General features: G+C 33.4%; 1 long non-coding RNA gene across 2 annotated transcripts; it reads left to right on the top strand.

Moving 5' to 3' along the window:
• The first annotated feature begins 705 nt into the window (after positions 1-705).
• Positions 706-2422, top strand: LOC149579666 (uncharacterized). 2 transcript variants are annotated; one of them, XR_016359646.1, is made up of 4 exons: positions 706-828; positions 1131-1211; positions 1870-1925; positions 2040-2422. It is a non-coding gene; the product is annotated as an uncharacterized LOC149579666 (long non-coding RNA). The 2 variants fall into 2 exon arrangements; XR_016359641.1 differs by lacking the exon at positions 706-828 and having other exon boundaries at positions 851-1211.
• The last annotated feature ends 15386 nt before the right edge of the window (positions 2423-17808 follow it).

The following is a 17808-nucleotide window of genomic DNA, read 5'->3' as shown; positions in this document are numbered from 1 at the left end:
ACACAGATATATGTATATGTATGTATATGTATAATATACGTATATATATCATTTAAAAATGATACAAATTTAAAACATGGAAATATTATAATATATTAAAATTCATTAGTAGAAATATTCAATAAAGAGAAAGAAAAACTATGATATATATATACGGAAGTCTATATGTATAGATCTCTTTTAACCAATAAAATCTAAGCCAAAACACAAATTAAATAAAACATGATGATCAAAGAAAAAATTTAATAAAACACGATGATCAAAGAAAATGATAGAAACAGAAGCAGTCAATAAAGATCACTAATTTAATAAAACATGATGATCAAAGAAATGATAGAAACAGAAACAGTCAATGTAGATCATTAAGAATAAAGGAGAAACTGTGAGGTAAATACCAAACCCTAGAAGAGTATATCTCTTTTAATCAGTTATATCTCGCTAGGTGTGAGCATTTATGTGGTGTATCTTCTCTTTTAGCTAGTTAAGTCGCTTTCTTATGCCTTGATTATTGGTGTTGATTACACTCAGCATGGCATGCCAGCCGGTTAACAACATTGGAGACCAGTTTTGCATAGCATCCGTGACACAATCATGTTTTTCAAAGCTGGCCAACAAATACATCCTCTCCACGCAAATAATTTCTTTCCACCTCTTCCTACTAATGATTATGACCACCTGCAATGTTTCTTCCTTTTTCCTTTTATATGGACAAGAGAGCATCTGCCTTTTGCAAAGCGTTGACAGTGTAGATTCAAATTCAGTAAAGAAATGGAGTTTTCATAGCCACCTCGCTGTTTCCCATGTTTTCTTAAACATCAGACCTTGCATGTGATATTCTTTATCTGTCTTAACTTTGCCATTTGTTCTATTGAAGAGCTCGTGATTTTTTTCCTTTCATTCTTATATCACTTTTGAAAAAGGTTTAACTTATCCTGGCTAGAGTCCAATGATAAATACCTAAGAATATCCTATTCTGTATATTAATCTCATTCATCAAGTTATGAAAGATTAAGTATCTCCTATTGTTTCTTATAAATCCAGTGCAATCCACAAAAAATTCTTATACATCCTGTGTTCCAGAGCCATCCTCACAAAGAAAGCTGATCTTTTTCAAGGTGTTCTTATTGCAGACATGAAGAAAGTTTGGGTTTTCTTTTATATCTGGCTGATATGCACTGTGGCAGTTATGTCCACAGAGTTTGAGATAAAAGGTAGTTCCTCTTCAACTCTAATCGGAATTTTTTGCATGGGTTTTTTCTTTCAATGAGACTAACAACGTCTAAATTGATATTTAATGAGAGATATTAGGTTTCCATAGTTTATAATGTAGAAATGTGCTGTGTTTCTGATGCATTTACATCAACGTTTAAGATCATATTATTTTATGATCTATATTGATTATGGTCATTATATTTAAATTTTTATATTTGAAGTTCCTCATTTGTGATTAGTTATACGAACAACAAAGCTGATGAATGGATAGGACAGTAAATATGCATCTGTAAAACATAAATCTTGTGAGAAAGATTAGGGCACCTGCACTTTGCTCTTTTGGAACATCCATTATTTCTGAAAACAAATACAATGTCCGTTGTTTACTTTCTGTGAAGATACATTAGATTATAATTTTGATGTAAGGATAAATATAAGCTTCTAACAAACTCTTTAAATTCATTTACAGCAAAACTATCAATGAGCAAACCAATCAGGAATGTTAGATTACTAAAGTTGTGTAATCTTTCAACTCTATAAATATATGAAATGGATATAGTTACACCAATATATTTTGGATCATATTATATAATCTATTCAGAATAATGACGTATATTATTATTATTAACAAATGGATCTGAATGGTGGTGCATGCAGATATCTCTCTTCCTTCTACTCAACTCGGCTCAGAAAACGAGGATGCTAATGCTATGGTAACATTAACAGATCTGGTTAAAGTTGTGAAATTATTAATGCATATGAAAATTTGATCTATATACTTCACATGGACATATTCATGCGTTGTTGTTTTTCTTGTGTATTGCCAGGTTAAAGAGAGAGAAATCGCGGAAGTAGATGGTGCAAAAAATTGGGTTTATCAATCTGATTATCATAAGCCGGGAACCCATCCGACTCCATCTCCATGTTGCTAATATATATTTCTGAACACCATCATAAATTGTACTGTCTACAGGACATCCAGTCCTGAATAATATTGTCACCATAGTCGTTGGTCAAATAGGATTTATTTTGTACTTCTTTAGTCGTTACGAATGATTCATGTTTGTCTAAAGTTTGTGATCTGGTATGGGATAGTTAAAAAAATATTGTGAATGAATGTCTAAGTAATATTGTAATTGTATAGATATGTCGTTGTGAACGTTTGAATCATAATATATATTGTCTGTATAAGGTTATTTTGAAGTAGCAATGTTTATGTCTATAGGGAACTAATTTATAACTTTGAAGAGTAAATCTTCTCTATGCTATAGGGACAAAAACTTATTATAAACAGTATAGTTTTGTGTAAATATAGACTTTTGTTTTTTGGTTTGGATCGGTAAAGGTTTATGATAAGATTTTTTATTAATTCTTTAAAAATTACATTGTTTTTCTCCTGTCTAAGTGGGAGCATTGGAAGAAAAAGAAAGGGGAATAAATTCAGATTCATTTTTCCAATCTATCTTTATATAAGGAAATAAATTCTGATTCATATTCTAAGATAGTCATCTAGAATATGCATTGATTATTTCTTTGAGAACTAATTTATTACATCTACTACTCATCATAGTATAGTCATTTGTATGTCTTAGGTCAACCTTGTATATATGACATAAAGGTTTACTATAAATTTAATATTTATTTTTCTATTAAGATAGTTTAAACATTTACAAGTATAATCAGGAGTATGTGATAAAACAACAGATCACACCCTCAAATACATATACAATTACAAAAATTTTGGGGGGTAATAACAAAACTTAATAGATTAGAGTACTATCAGATTTTACATTTACATTCAGTGATTACAGCTATATATATATATATATATATATATATATATATATATATATATATATATATATATATATATATATATATATCATAACAAAAATCAAACTGAAGAAACAAGCTAGCTCCAACCATCATTTTGGTTGTCATGATTGGGTTGAGCCCCTAGAACTTCATTAAGGTTCTGAAGCACATCAGCAGTTGCCTCCTCCTAACTGGCTGAACTGTATCCTTGCAACACATTACTTACATTGTTCAAATCTGCTGCCTCTAAAGGAGCTAACAAACTTTGATACTTAGCAATATAGTTTCTTGAATGCACATTATCCTTATTGATCAACAAGCTTCCTTCTTGCATAAGTATCATGAAATCACTCCTAGAGATACGTAACACCAAAGCAACTTGAGACATAATGTGAAAATGGGTGAGTTTAAAATTAAACTTAGTAAGTACCCTTCTCTCCTCCTAAAATATTTCTTTTCTCCTATCCTTCCAAAGAGTTCATAAAATCTTAGTAGATGGAGAAAACCAAAAAGTGTTAAGTTTAGAATCAAATTTCTCTACATAACCAGCAAAAATTTCACTCCAGGAAATACTACCTTCACAATTCCATAGATTAGAGGAGCCAAGAAAAATAGACCACAACTTACGAGCATAGAAACAATCAAAAAATAAATGTTTAGAAGACTCAATCACATTACACAAATTGCAAGACATAGGGGATAAACCAATAGAAGAAAGAATTTGACCAACGACTAACTTTTTTAACAATACCAACCATTTAAAACAAATATTTTTAGGCTCAACTTTACCTTTCCAAAAAAATAAAAAAATAAAGACCAATCAGAGAATGGATTAATTTTCCCCTAGCACTGGATCACTTTAGCAATGAGAGAAGAATCATTCTTCATGCATAGATACAACCCTTTAGTAGTAGTATCTTTCAACAGAACATTGTTAGCCCATTTAGCTTTATAAAGAAAGACCTTTGAATCAATAATATCATAAGGGCTATTAAAATTAATCACTTTCTTAATCAAAGTATAAGTCTTTTTCTGAGAATCAGGAATATTAAATCTACCTTTTAACTCCTCCCACACCCCTGACCTCCCATCCATTAAGATATCCTGAATCAATGAAATCGCCTCCAAGTTCTAAGCTTTGGCAGAACAACTCTGAGTAAGGGCCAAAGATTTATTATTATATGAAAGTCCTCACCAAATGGATCTATCCTTCACAAGGAAATAGGGAGGTCCCTCTGCTGCTTCTCTTTCTTGTATAAACTTCCTCACCTAGATGCAAGACTTCCAAAAGGTCTAAAAAAATTTGACCTGAACAATCTCATCTTAAACTCCCCTAATACAATATCAATCGCTGGAATATCCTTCCAATTCTTGCCTTTCCTAATGACTGATTTCAAAAAATTATTTCTAATAAGGATTTTCCATGGCTCATCTCCCCATAGGGCTTTTAACACCAATTTGGATGCTAGAGCCATACCTTGGGATTTAAGATCCTTCAACCTCAAACCTCCCTAGCTTCTTACTTGACAACACCATTCCCACCTAACACAATGTCTCTTCTTACTCCCTTTTCCATCTGACCAAAGAAAATCTTGCAATATTCTTTCTAACATATTCACATGGGAGTTAAGAAACAACCAAACCAAGGCATAAAAAATATGATGAGAGGAAAGAAATTTTTGCACAACTTGCAATCTACCAGCAAAAGAAAAGGAATGGATCTACCATTTCAAGTGCTTCTTATTAATTTTTTCATACACCCAATCCCACATCTTATTGAGATTTGGATCAACTGAGAAGAGGATACCCAAGTATCTAACAATCTAATTAGGACCAGACTAGTGCCAACCCTTGCTAACCAACCATTCTGGAAGATCAATAGACCAGCCCAATACATTAGACTTTGAAGGTGAAATCTTGGACCTGGAGACCATACAAAATAAATTAATCCTTTTATAAGCATTCTCAAAATTCTCCTCTAAAAGCCAAAAGAACAAAGAAGTATCATATGCAAACTAAGCATTAAGAAAAACCTCCCCATTAGGCAATGAAATACCTTTTAGTGGTGGACCCAACTCCTTTGCCCTTAGAATGTAAAACAAAGCATCTATTGCAATGAAAAACAATAAAAGGGCAATTTGGCAGCCTTGCCTAATCGACCTTTCTAGCACAATAGGATCTAACATGCATCCATTCACATCAATGATAGTAGTAGCATCCTTGAATAAAACATTTATCTAATTGCAATAGGTTCCTGGAAAGCCAAATGCTTTAAGCATACCAATAACAAATCCCCACTCAATCCTATCATAAGCATTCTCAAAATCTAACAGAATCATAGCTACATCTTGCCCATCATTTTTAGCCCAATTCATGGCCTCCCAGCTAGTGATAAGATTCTCCAAAATATACCTCCCTTGGATAAAACCTATTTCTGTCTTTGAAATAAACTTATTTAGCAACAAAACAATTCTTCTAGCAAGTACTTTAGCAAGAATTTTATAGTATAGGTTTGGTAAAGTAATAGGTCTCAATTCTTAACCAGAGACTTGTCCCCCACTTTAGGCAGAAGCTTAATAACTCCTTTATTAATGGAGCCCCCTAATGAAACCTTATTAAAAGATTCTTTATAAAAAAACCAATAGCTCAAGGAAAATCCAAATTTTATTTTTCTTATAGAACTCAACTAGAAATCCATCCAAACCAAGAGACTTTCCATAAGGAAAGGAATCAATAGCAACTTCAATTTCCCCCACCGAGATCTCCTTGCTAAGATTAATTTTCTCCTCTTCAGAAACTTTGAAAGGAATGATTTTAAAGCAATCTTCCATCACTATTCTACTATCTAGAGTCATCTCTGAAGAGAATAAGTTACTACAAAAACTATAAAAAGCATTTTGAATCTCCTTAAGGTCACTTGAAATTCTATCCCCTATAAGAATATCACTAATCAGTTCTCTTTTGTGTTTAGCTTTGATAATCTTAAAAAAAAATCTTGAACCTTTATCCCCTTCATCAATCCAATCCATCCTAGCTCTAATCCTCTGCCATTGAATCTTGTACCTCTGTATGCAACTCAAATGGTGCTTAATGCTCACCAGTTGCATTTCCAATTCCTCACTCTACCCTATTTATAGCAATTCTTTTTCTGCCCATATCAATTTGTTTTGCCACAAGGATACATCTTGGTTCCTATCCATGGCTAACTTTTTACCAATTACTTGAAGAAGATTTTTCCATGTCTCCACCTTCAAGTTACAAAGATCAATAGGATCAAGAAAAGGGTTACTAATTCTAAGAATATCTATTACCATGACTATGGCCTCAACATTATCAAGATCGATAAGTAGGAGATGATTTCCACAGCTAGTCAAATTGTGATGTGAATATCAGGATTTAACTGTGTGATTTTGAGTCAAACTCGATGACCCATGTTTCATGAAACATGGGTCATCGAGTTTGACTCAAAATCACACAGTTAAATCCTGATATTCACATCACAATTATCAAGATCCTCGAGGAGTGAAGAATTAAGCTTGAAAGAACTATGGGTCCTCTTAGGAGGTAGAGAATTCCTAAAAGCTTCTATCCTCTAGCAAGTATACATAGGTGAATGATCCAAGAGAGAAGCTAGAAAAAATTGAATTGAACCATGACTATTTTACAATAGGAAAGAAATAGAGGAACCATCCCCACACACCATATCTAGTCTACAATAAACCCTTTTCTTGCCTATATGGTTATTACACCAAGTGAACCAAATGTCTTGAAACTTGCCATACATATTTTCCATAGGATCCACCAAGTTCAATTTTCTTTTGAATTTATACTAAAAATACATTTCATTACCTTTCCAATAGTGAGACAAACTTCTAGCTTTATCAATTCTGTGCTCCACCATGTTAAAATCCCCCATGACTACGCATGGTATTTTTGGCAAGTGCACACAACACCACTCCCATAGCTCTGCTCTTTCTCTCTAATTATTTGAAGCATACACATTACAAATACCAAAAAAAATTTCACCTTGCTCGATAGTAACCCAAATTACCCTCTAATACACAAAACACCCATGGCTTACAATAGAGCCTTCCCATTTAGGGTGAATAAGAATAGCCACACCACCCTTTCCTCTCTCATGATTGGAGTGGAAGCCTATAGAATTTTCCCAAAGCAACTTCAACATAGAATAGTCTTGAAATCCAACCACCTTAATTTCCTGTAAACAAAAAAATCCTTATCCTTCAACTTATTGCACCACCTTCTAATAAAGTATTTCCTATTTGGCATTCTAGCCCCAGAACCTTCTAGCTATGGATATGCAACATCATAATAATTTAGGGGGGATTTTGGAACTCTTTCATAACTTATTAAAACAATCAGGAAGATTCCTTCTCCCTCTATCCCCTAAAGGACCAGAGCTTCTTTCTATAGTCTTTCTCTTCTTCCTAACAACCTCTATAAACTGACCCTCCGAATTAGACACTTCTAGGGCTAAAGATCCAAGTGAGGAAGCGAGAGCCAAAGGAAAAGAAAACACCTCCTTATTTTCTTGTTGAATTTTAACTACCCTCCCTTTAATGGATATGAGGGCTAAACTAAGCATTTAGAGCTGGTTGAATATTGATGACTTCCTGGGGGATATCAGACTAACCTCTTGACATGGGGGAAGCTATGGGTGTAGGAATAATATTCGCGGCACCAAAATTTTCTGACACCACATCAAACTCTTCTTCAAAAAGGGGGTTTGCCAGCAACAAAAAACTATTGCTCATAGGAATGTCAATAGTATTAACAATTTAAGGCTGAAGACCCAATATGGTAGCAGGGTCTTCCAACTACATACTACCTACCTCCTTAGCATGATTAATAGAACCCTCATCTTTATTGGGGATTTTTCTTGCATTAATATTTATATTTTTAAAATTTAAACCCAATTTAATTGACTTTCAACTCATTCTACTACTTGTTCTGGGAAAAGTCTATGTAGCACAAGTGGTTATATTTTATTAATTAGTTGAAAATAAAAAAACACAAAAAGTTGTTTCATTCTATTTTTCACTTAGTTCGTTGCAGCGTTTATGGCTACTTAGTTGTGATTCAACTCTCTTCTAGTGGTTTCTTCTAAGGTGTTCTTTTCAAGTTCCTTATTCTGTTACAACTTTGGTTTGTAAGTATTGTTTTGTTACATGACCTATTATTTACTACTTTTAAGTAATATGGCAAGGAGATGTCCCTAAACTTAGAAAGAAAGAAAGAAAACACTTAATAATTAAACCAAAGAGCACAACTTTAGGGCTTTACAATGAGAACCATCAACCACCATCATTTTATAAAATAATCAAAAAGCATATGAAAATTATTTCTTTACTAACTAAACCATCAATAGCACTAAAAAAATCTAAAATATAAAGTAAAATAGACCTATTTGAGTCTAGTCTCTTCCTACTAACAAAGAGAGTCATGTCCAACAGAAACTAACATATTAGATTTTACAATAAACCTTCAAAAAATAGCATAACAACTATATACTAGAGAAAATCCTTGAACAAAAGATTTATTTAGAAATATTTTAATAGCCTAACATCTCATCAGTAGGTTAATCTTTATCTTTGTCCTATTTATTCATTTTTTCATTGTTGTTGTTGAGTTTAGTATCACCAAAAGAAACACACAACACAACCATTAACATTAGGTTTTCAATTAACCTAAATAGAGAAGTAACAAGAGGATTGGACTCATAAGAGGTAATAGCATTAGGAATATCATTTTTTAGGATAGTAACCCTATTTTGCAAAGGTTGAATATAGTTCATCAAGGATTTTTCTTTAGCTAAATCTTGGTCTTAGAGCAATGGGGCATTCCTAACAAATTTTTGTTGTCACAGAGATAGGGGAATTACAAACCACATTCCCTAGTTCCTCCGCATCTTTGATATTAAGTATTATCTCAATGGATTTTTTCTTCTTTTTATATTCTTACTCTTCCTCATCCTTTTCATAATTTACATCTCTAGAATTGTCCCTTTCTTCATAATCCTCTAGCTCAAATTCTTGATCTTTTAATGAAACTACCTCATCCTCAACATTTTTGCCTCTGATGTCTTGCTTGTCTATTAACCTAGTAAATTAATGCTCAATATATTTCAACTCATTATTCATCTCATTAGAGGTGTCATTTCTCCTTCCCTCCAGAGACTCCATTTCCTTCCCAAAATCCTCTTTATCAATTTCAAGATATTGTTATTCCATCTAGGGTCAACTTTACAATTTTTAGCCAAGACAAATATTTTGGTAGGATATTTTATCTTACTAGAAATAGTATCCAAAAGGGTTTCCTCAAATGACATCAACATAGAGAATTTATCTATACCTACAACATTCATAGTTTTCCTCACTTTTTAAGGTTTGGGGTTCTTCCTAGGGATTATGGGGTGTGACTCACTACTTAGAATCTTCTTCTTTTGACCTAAAATCCTTGATATTGATTCTATTGTAAAATTCTCTAAAATTTACACTACAAGTCCTATGGAGGTGGACTTTGTGATGGGTTCTATTATTTCAACTCCTAAAGAGGTGGACGGTATGAATAGTTTTGATCTTGGTCTGTGGAAGTGGAATTTTTGGTGGGTTTTGTTGCTTCAAAACCTTTCAAGGTGGCTAATAAGTTAAATAATTCTAATTTTTCATCTTTGAGATGGTGGTTTTTATTCTTGGTTTAGTTGAATATTTTCTATTTGTCATGTTATATTTCCTTCTACTTTAATATTCTCATATTTGTCTTGGAAACTATAATTTGAACAATTGTTATGTTGTCATTGATGTCAAATCTTACCAGTGAGATAATTTTCAATCTAACCTGAATTTCATATCTATTTGATTGATGAAGAGTATTTGAGAATATGGTCATAACAAAATTACCTAGAGGAAAGGTTGAGTTAGGAAGAAGATAGCTACAATGGACACTTGATTAGTTAGACTTTGACAAGATAAAGTAAATGTCTATCATATTATAAAGTAGACAAGACAATTGTACTAAAGCCTTGAAGAAGTGACCAAAAATAGATCAAATGCATAGGCTTAACTAAGCAATGAAGCAAAAGATTAAGAAACTTACAATACATGTTGAGTGACGCTAGTGTTGACCGAGTACCAGTAACTTTCAAACAAAATAATGTTGACCAAGCATCAGTATTGATCGAGCATTAGTATATGTACTGAGGAGAAATTTTAGTAGCAACCGAATAACCTAGTGATGAATAAGTGTCAGAAAGTAGTGTTGGTCGAAGAACAACATTTTGACAGTTTATGAGAAATCATAATTTCTAGCTGATAGAGTTAATTTCTTAGGATATGGAATGTGTGTTGAATATAAGGCTAGATGACTTGGAACATTTAAATCAAGGGAAACCATGTTTACATTTTTCTATTCAAGATTCAAGGAGGATTTTGGAGAAGTTTCTAGGCTAGAAAAAGAGGAGATGAAATGTTGGAAGTATTCAATGAATCTGACCTAATCCTAAGATTTGTGATTTTGTTTAGGGGGAAAAATATTAGAATTAGTTGGGTAAAATTACAAAGTTGTGTCACCTTTTAGGTTGACTTATTAGAATGACTAAATTTGAGTATTTCTATCCAAAAATCAATTTTGTTCAGACATGTATGACATAGATAAATTCATTCTAGCTAAGTTATATATGGCCTCACACTTTATCAATTGGAAATATTTATTAAATGCATGTTTTATACTAGTTTGTATCCAATTACTAACAAACTAAAATTATTTCAGTAAAATGATGTTTTAATAACTCTTACTATTTTTTATGATATTTGTTTAGTAACATAGAAACACCATTTTATAGATTTCAAAGTCAAGAATATTTTTATATAGAGTTAATAGTGTTTAAATTAGATATAGTATATGTGATTAAAAAATTCTACGAGCACATATTTTAACACTCACAAAGATGCTGATTTTGAGAAAGAAAAAATAATAAATAAATATTAAAAAAAATTAGAAATTATATGACATTCTAGAGGAGAGAGACCTCTTCTAGAATGTATAATTTTTCTTCTGGTTAGAATAAATTATTATTTTTTAAATGTGGTGGGAGATGAAAACTATTGATTTCAAGTGAGTTGAAATTTGAATAACTATAAAAAAGAAAATATAAGTCTAAAGTCAATTTTTATTTATGATTGTTCTAGCTATATATATTATCTATAACATAGTCAAAGTTTTAGACGAAATATGTTTATTTCCATATAGTTTTGTGGTGGTAACTAAACCCTTAATTTTGAGCATTTTTAGGAACTAAAAAATTATCTATAAAAATGATGAAAATATATTAATTCTTATTCCAAATAATTATTAAAAATTATAATCTTAAACTTCATCCATTTCTACACATTTCATTAGTTTACTTCATTTTGAAATCCTAAATAATAATAATAGTTTTATGTTATTGAAGATGAACAATTATACTTTTGTTTGTCTTTTCCTTTACAAAAGGGTGATATAGGTTTGTGCTTCTACCCACCTATTTAAAGAGATAAAAGGGATAATATAATGGGGTTTGAGAATTTTTTGATGCTATTGATTGGCAAACATGAGTAGAAGGCTAAGAAGAGTTGAGAAGAGGAGAAGTGTGAGTGCTTAAAGGGTTACCAAGTGAATCAGAGATAGAGAATATAATGAAGGCCAATCATTGGATCGATATTTAAGCTAAACTAAGATCTGTAATTGCAAAGTGAGTTGTGCTTGATAGATCAAAACTTGTTGTTACTTTCTAACCATTGTATCAATTTAAAATCCTTTAATCAAGGTTAATCTAATAGTCATTTGTAAATCCTTTAATCAAGGTGGCATTCTAATCAAATTTTCTTAAGTTCTCTAACAAGGCCACTCTAAATAGGGTAATTAAATCCTTTAATAAGCTCATCTTTAATAGTGTCTTTTGTAACCCTTAATAGGGTTGACTCCTACCAGAGCTCACTTCATAAGAGTGAAAATATTAGTGACATGTTACTAGTGTTTTTTTCCAAATTGGGTTTCCTCATTAAATCCTAGTCTCAAACTTGTGTGAGTGTCATTTGAGGTGATTTACTGATGATGTTTACATTATACAAGTTTGTTATATTAGGATAATGTTGAGATAATGGGTGTTGCACACATTGCATAATATTGTTATTTTATTATTTTATTTTATTATGTAATGTTGTGCTTAGATGGACGTGCAACATGTAAAGATTCCCATGGAATATTCTTGATGAGTTGTCTTGTAACATTGTGATAATATTTGATGTAATTATTTAATATTGGGGAAAAGAATTCAATGCCCAATATTAAATGTGGGGTCAGTGGGTTAGGTAGCACATGGTTTTAGCACATGGTTTATGTAATACCACTTGGTGGTTTTGTGGGACTTGCTACTATATAAGCAACCACAAGGGTAGTTGTTGTAGAGTGTGAGAGAGAGACAAGGAGAAGACAAAAGGCAAGAGTCGAGCGGGACAAGGCTTGACAGGTTAGCCAAGGGAGCATTTGTGAAGGTTAGAAGCATGGCATGGGATGTGTGGATTCATGCTTGTTCAGATAGTTTGCTCGGTTGTGGCTATGGCCATGAAGGCTTCCATGGTTGTATGGCAATGATATTTTTGCTGAATAATACATGGTGATGGATGCTTTTGGAGGCTGGGATTTTCCCTTAATGAAGGTTTCCTAGGGTATATCTTGTGTCACAATTTTGTGGGTATGTTGTCTATTCTCTTGCATGTGGATTTTAATTTCGTGTTTATTTTAGATCTATTATGGGTTATGTGGAAACGGTTATATTCTTTGTTGCCAAGTTTCCTTGCAAGTGGTATCAGAGCTATGGTTTTATTATTGTAACCCTAGATTGAATCCATGGGAATGCACGAGAGGATAAAAGAAAGGGCAAAATATATGAATGATTTATTGCAGATCTAAGGGCTTTGGGTTTGCTGTTATGATGGGATGATAAAATATTTGGGCATGTGAAATTGTTGGACAAAATATTTTTTCGGATGTTTCATTTAAATGAGAGTTTTGGTGGGTAGCTTGCAGAAATGACCTCCTGGGTAAAAACAGACCTCACCATTGGATCCGGGTCGACATTTCCATAAATTTTGATATATAATATGCCTTAGTTTGGCCATGTTCAAAAGAAATGAAAGAGTTTTTAAGTTTCAGCCCATGATGGCCGTCAAATTTAATCCCGTCGGAATTTTTCGTCACTGAAAAAATTAAAAATGAAAAATCGTACTGAAAATGGTAAAAAGACTGTCTTAGTAAAACAACCATAACTTTCTCTCAGAATATCGGATTTTAGAGTTCTTACAGGCTTTGGAAAGCTAATTAAAGCACTACAACATGGCATAGGTTTAGTTCTATGATTTTGAAATTTTGTCAGGTTTAAAGAGCCCTAAAGTTAGATGTTATTTATTTTGAGCACGAATTGGGGCATAACTTGGGCATACGGAGTCGGATTTTGGACTTCGAGTAGTCAACGGAAAGCTCTTGAAGAGATCTACACATTGGTTTAGATTTGGTGTAGGTTTGGCATGATTTTTTTGTTGATATATTGATCTGAAGAGTTTATAGATATATTTTGACTATGGTAACATTGTGAGTTTATGGCATTGGAGATTTAAGATTTGATGTCATTTTATACTCAGTTTATATTTTAGATTGGTCTCATGATGATATGGTTATCAGTGTTTGGATTTGGATATGCATGATGACTTGTTGAGTCTACAAGTTGTGCAGTGTTGTAAGCGGTCTATACTTACAGGTTGCATTTATAGCTTGGTTATGGGTTGTCTTTACCCATTGATCTTTCATTATTGATGCATATTCAGATTGGTGGCTTGGATTTGGGTTCGCTATGCCCTAAGTCACATGATTTACTATTTTATCTTCATGTTGAAGGGATGAGATGTTGTTACCAGGTACAGTCATGGTGGAGGATTGTGGTTGACTATTTTATGCTGACAGGTTGGACATATTGAGAGCCAGATGCTCAATTCATGGATGTGATCATGGTGTCATGGATTTTGGCACAACATGATTGGTTATACAGGTACATCCTTGATGTTCATTAGCTTGGATTTTTTGATTCAGTTATGGTGGTATATCTTCTTGGTTGAGGATCATAGTTATTTAGTTTTCTTTTAAGGAGCTCATGATGTGCACTTTGAGTTCTTTGATGGTTGGATGCCTTGGTTGATTCTCATGGTTAGAGGATGGTTTTTCATCATGATGTCATGGATAGCTTGGATACACAGTTTAGTGGGAGCTTGTGACAATGATGGGGTGACAGTGCAGGATTAGTTCCTGGTTTGGTTTATATCTTCTTGGTTTGGAAAGGATGGATTTTATAATTCCATAGGTGACTTGGTACCACGGTTGAGTGGGAGTTTTGTTGGCATTGATATATTTATTAAGTGTTTGCAGATGTTGGAGGTTTGTCTTAGATCCTGTTGCTGCAGAAATGTCTTTGACATTTGCATGGTGCACTTGTTATCTTTATGGTGTATGAAGATGGTTAGATCTTGAGGACTCATGGAGTTCTTGGTAATCTTCATGGTATGTGGAGATGGTTCTTCCTAGTATGTGGAGATGGTTTTGTTCATGGTGTGTGGAGATGGTTGCATCTTGAGGACTCACAGGGTTCTTGGTAAAGGTGTGGTTTATGTTTTTATTTGACATGTTATCCTTGGTATGAGGATGGTTTCATTATTATGTCATGGTATACTCTTGATACGCGTTTAGAGTTGTGACATTTTATTGTGTGTTCATATGGAGCATGTTATCTCTTTGGTTGAGATGGTAAGATCATGTTGTCATGTTTATGTTCCTGAGGCCATGGTTGGAACTTTGACATTGATCTTGGTTTAGTTTCTTGGTATTGAGTACACTGATCATAAGCTAGATACTTCATGATACTGCTATGTTGCATTTGGATTTGGCATGGATTGATTGGTTACATGTGCTCATGGATACTTAGAGACGGTGGTGACACTGATTTCTCTTGGATTAGAGAAGTATTTGTTGGGACGGTTGATGGTTTCAGAAGGAAGTCCGAGGGGCAGTCACCTGATATGGACTTGAGAGGAGATTTTTCTTAGATGAGTCTTGGGTATCTTGATAAGCATTCTCATTCCCCACTCTTGGTCTACTCAGCGGTTTGCTACTTGAGAGGTATAGCCCATTGTTTCTCTCAGTTGCATTATATTTATACTTATTTTTCATGGAAATAGATCTTGAGCTATGGTACATGAGTTAGTTCTGGAGGGTTCATTTGAGAGATGGTTTTAGCATTGGTTATCTCCATGTGCATATGTTGTTATGCTGGTTGAGTTTGGGAGATGGTTTTATATTGGGCATTTTCCTTGGATTAGGAATGGTTATTCCTTGGTTTAGGAATGGGTTTATTAAGTTTGATCTTCTTGTGAGAGGCTTACATCCATGATGAGTTATATGGTATGGTTTGGGTGTTGTTGAGGCTTCTTGTTGGGGTTTTATGGAGGAGATCATACTTGCATAGTCTACATCTAGAGGTGTGTGTAGAAGGACATGATACAGGTTATGATTTTCATGGTTTCTCTGGTCCTGGTTATCTTCCTGGATGTTCAATTTTGCCTACATTGGATTTGAGATTGGTTAGAGATTGTGATCACTGGTTTGTGCTCATGTATGTCATGTGAGAGATGACATGGTTATTCCTTTATCTCTTTCCTCTGTTGGTTGTGGTGAACTTGGAGACTATTGGAGACTTTTTATGAGAGTTAATCTTGCAGGATATTGGATTATGTATTATGGATGTCCTTGATACTACATGGATTCACTTATTTGAGATGTGTTGAGCAGATTGGTTATAGATTTGACATTATCTTTTGCAGTGGGAGCTTCTTGGTATATATGTGGTAGGTATTGCTCTTGAGGCTTGTGATTGCAGGTTATAGATTGGATATGTCAGTGATATGAGATTCACTTGTTATACCTTTGAGGTATGGATAGTTGGATGGGTTTGGCACTTGCTATGGGTGCTATTTCAGCTATGGATATTTTGACAACTACGGATACATGTGATTACCTTTGGATCAGGTTATTGGTGCTCAGAATTTTTCAGTTGGTACAGGATTTTATGATCTTCTAATGCGACAGGTTGGGTGGTTTTCTCTTTGGATGGCTTCTATGTATGTTCAGTGGGAGTGGCATAATAGGAGGTGAGATCATTCATGTTCGAGATGCTGGATACTTTGATTTTGTTGCGGGTACTAGGATGGAGCACTCGGTGTATTTTGATCCATGATGGTGGATGTGCTGGGAGGGATTGTTCCCTTGTTCATTTATGTGGCTAAAAATTGACCCTATGCAATGTATACAACAAGTGGGAGATTGTTGAGATAATGGGTGTTGCACACATTGCATAATATTGTTATTTTATTATTTTATTTTATTATGTAATGTTGTGCCTAGATGGATGTGCAACATGTAAAGATTCCCATGGAATATTCTTGATGAGTTGTATTGTAACATTGTGATAATATTTGATGTAATTATTTAATATTGGGGAAAAGAATTCAATGCCCAATATTAAATGTGGGGTCAGTGGGTTCGGTAGCAAATGGTTTTAGCACATGGTTTATGTAATACCACTTGGTGGTTTTGTTGGACTTGCTACTATATAAGCAGCCACAAGGGTAGTTTTTGTAGAGTGTGAGAGAGAGACAAGGAGAAGACAAAAGGCAAGAGTCAAGCGGGACAAGGCTTGACAGGTTAGCCAAGGGAGCATTTGTGAAGGTTAGAAGCATGGCATGGGATGTGTGGATTCATGCTTGTTCACGTAGTTTTCTCAGTTGTGGCTATGGCCATGAAGGCTTCCATGGTTGTATGGCAATGATATTTTTGCTAAATAATACATGGTGATGGATGCTTTTGGAGGCTGGGTTTTTCCGTCAATGAGGGTTTCCCAAGGTATATCTTGTGTCACAATTTTGTGGGTATGTTGTCTATTCTCTTGCATGTGGATTTTAATTCCGTGTTTATTTTAGATCTATTATGGGTTATGTGGAAACGGTTATATTCTTGGTTGCCAAGTTTCCTTACAGATAGTGAACTTCTTTTTTATGTTACTAAAAGTTGACTGTAGAGAATGAGCTATGGAATGTTAAGATCTAAAGTAGTTTAAGTGTTTTTTTGTTGAATTGGTATCATTTAAGTGTTTGCTTTTTGAATTGGTACATCTGGACCTTGGATAATTGATTCACCCCCCATCTCAGTTATTCTAAACATTCTAACAATTTGTAGTTGTTAGTTGGATTTCTCTACTTCTATTTATTGACATATTGATCACTTCTCATGAATGTCATTATTCATGGTCTCTCCTATAAGAAATAGTTTTAACGTGTGTTAAAGAATTTTTATTAATTTTCCCCACCTCAAAATTAGTAATAATACTTTAAAAGGTGTAATAGTACTTTTTTTACATTTTTCAAATGGACTTTTCAACATTTTACTAATTCTAAATAAATATATGTAACATTTTATTTTATAATTATAAATGTTTAGTGGCAAAACTAAGTTCTATAAAAAGAGGTGTATTTTATGCATAGAAAATTTGGTTGTTATGAATTAACTAAATACATATTTATACATGATTTAATACTGTGTGATAATATTGTACTATCTTAAAATGGAAGTACTTTATTTTAATACATTTATCCCTCCTTATTGTGATTTTGATACATTAGGACC

The sequence above is a fragment of the Cupressus sempervirens genome, chromosome 1 (genome assembly GCF_028749045.1).
Source record: "Cupressus sempervirens isolate cs-2001-9-10 chromosome 1, ASM2874904v1, whole genome shotgun sequence".
Taxonomy (NCBI): domain Eukaryota; kingdom Viridiplantae; phylum Streptophyta; class Pinopsida; order Cupressales; family Cupressaceae; genus Cupressus; species Cupressus sempervirens.
Note: the sequence above shows the minus strand (reverse complement) of the source record. Positions and strands in the feature narration are given on the sequence as shown.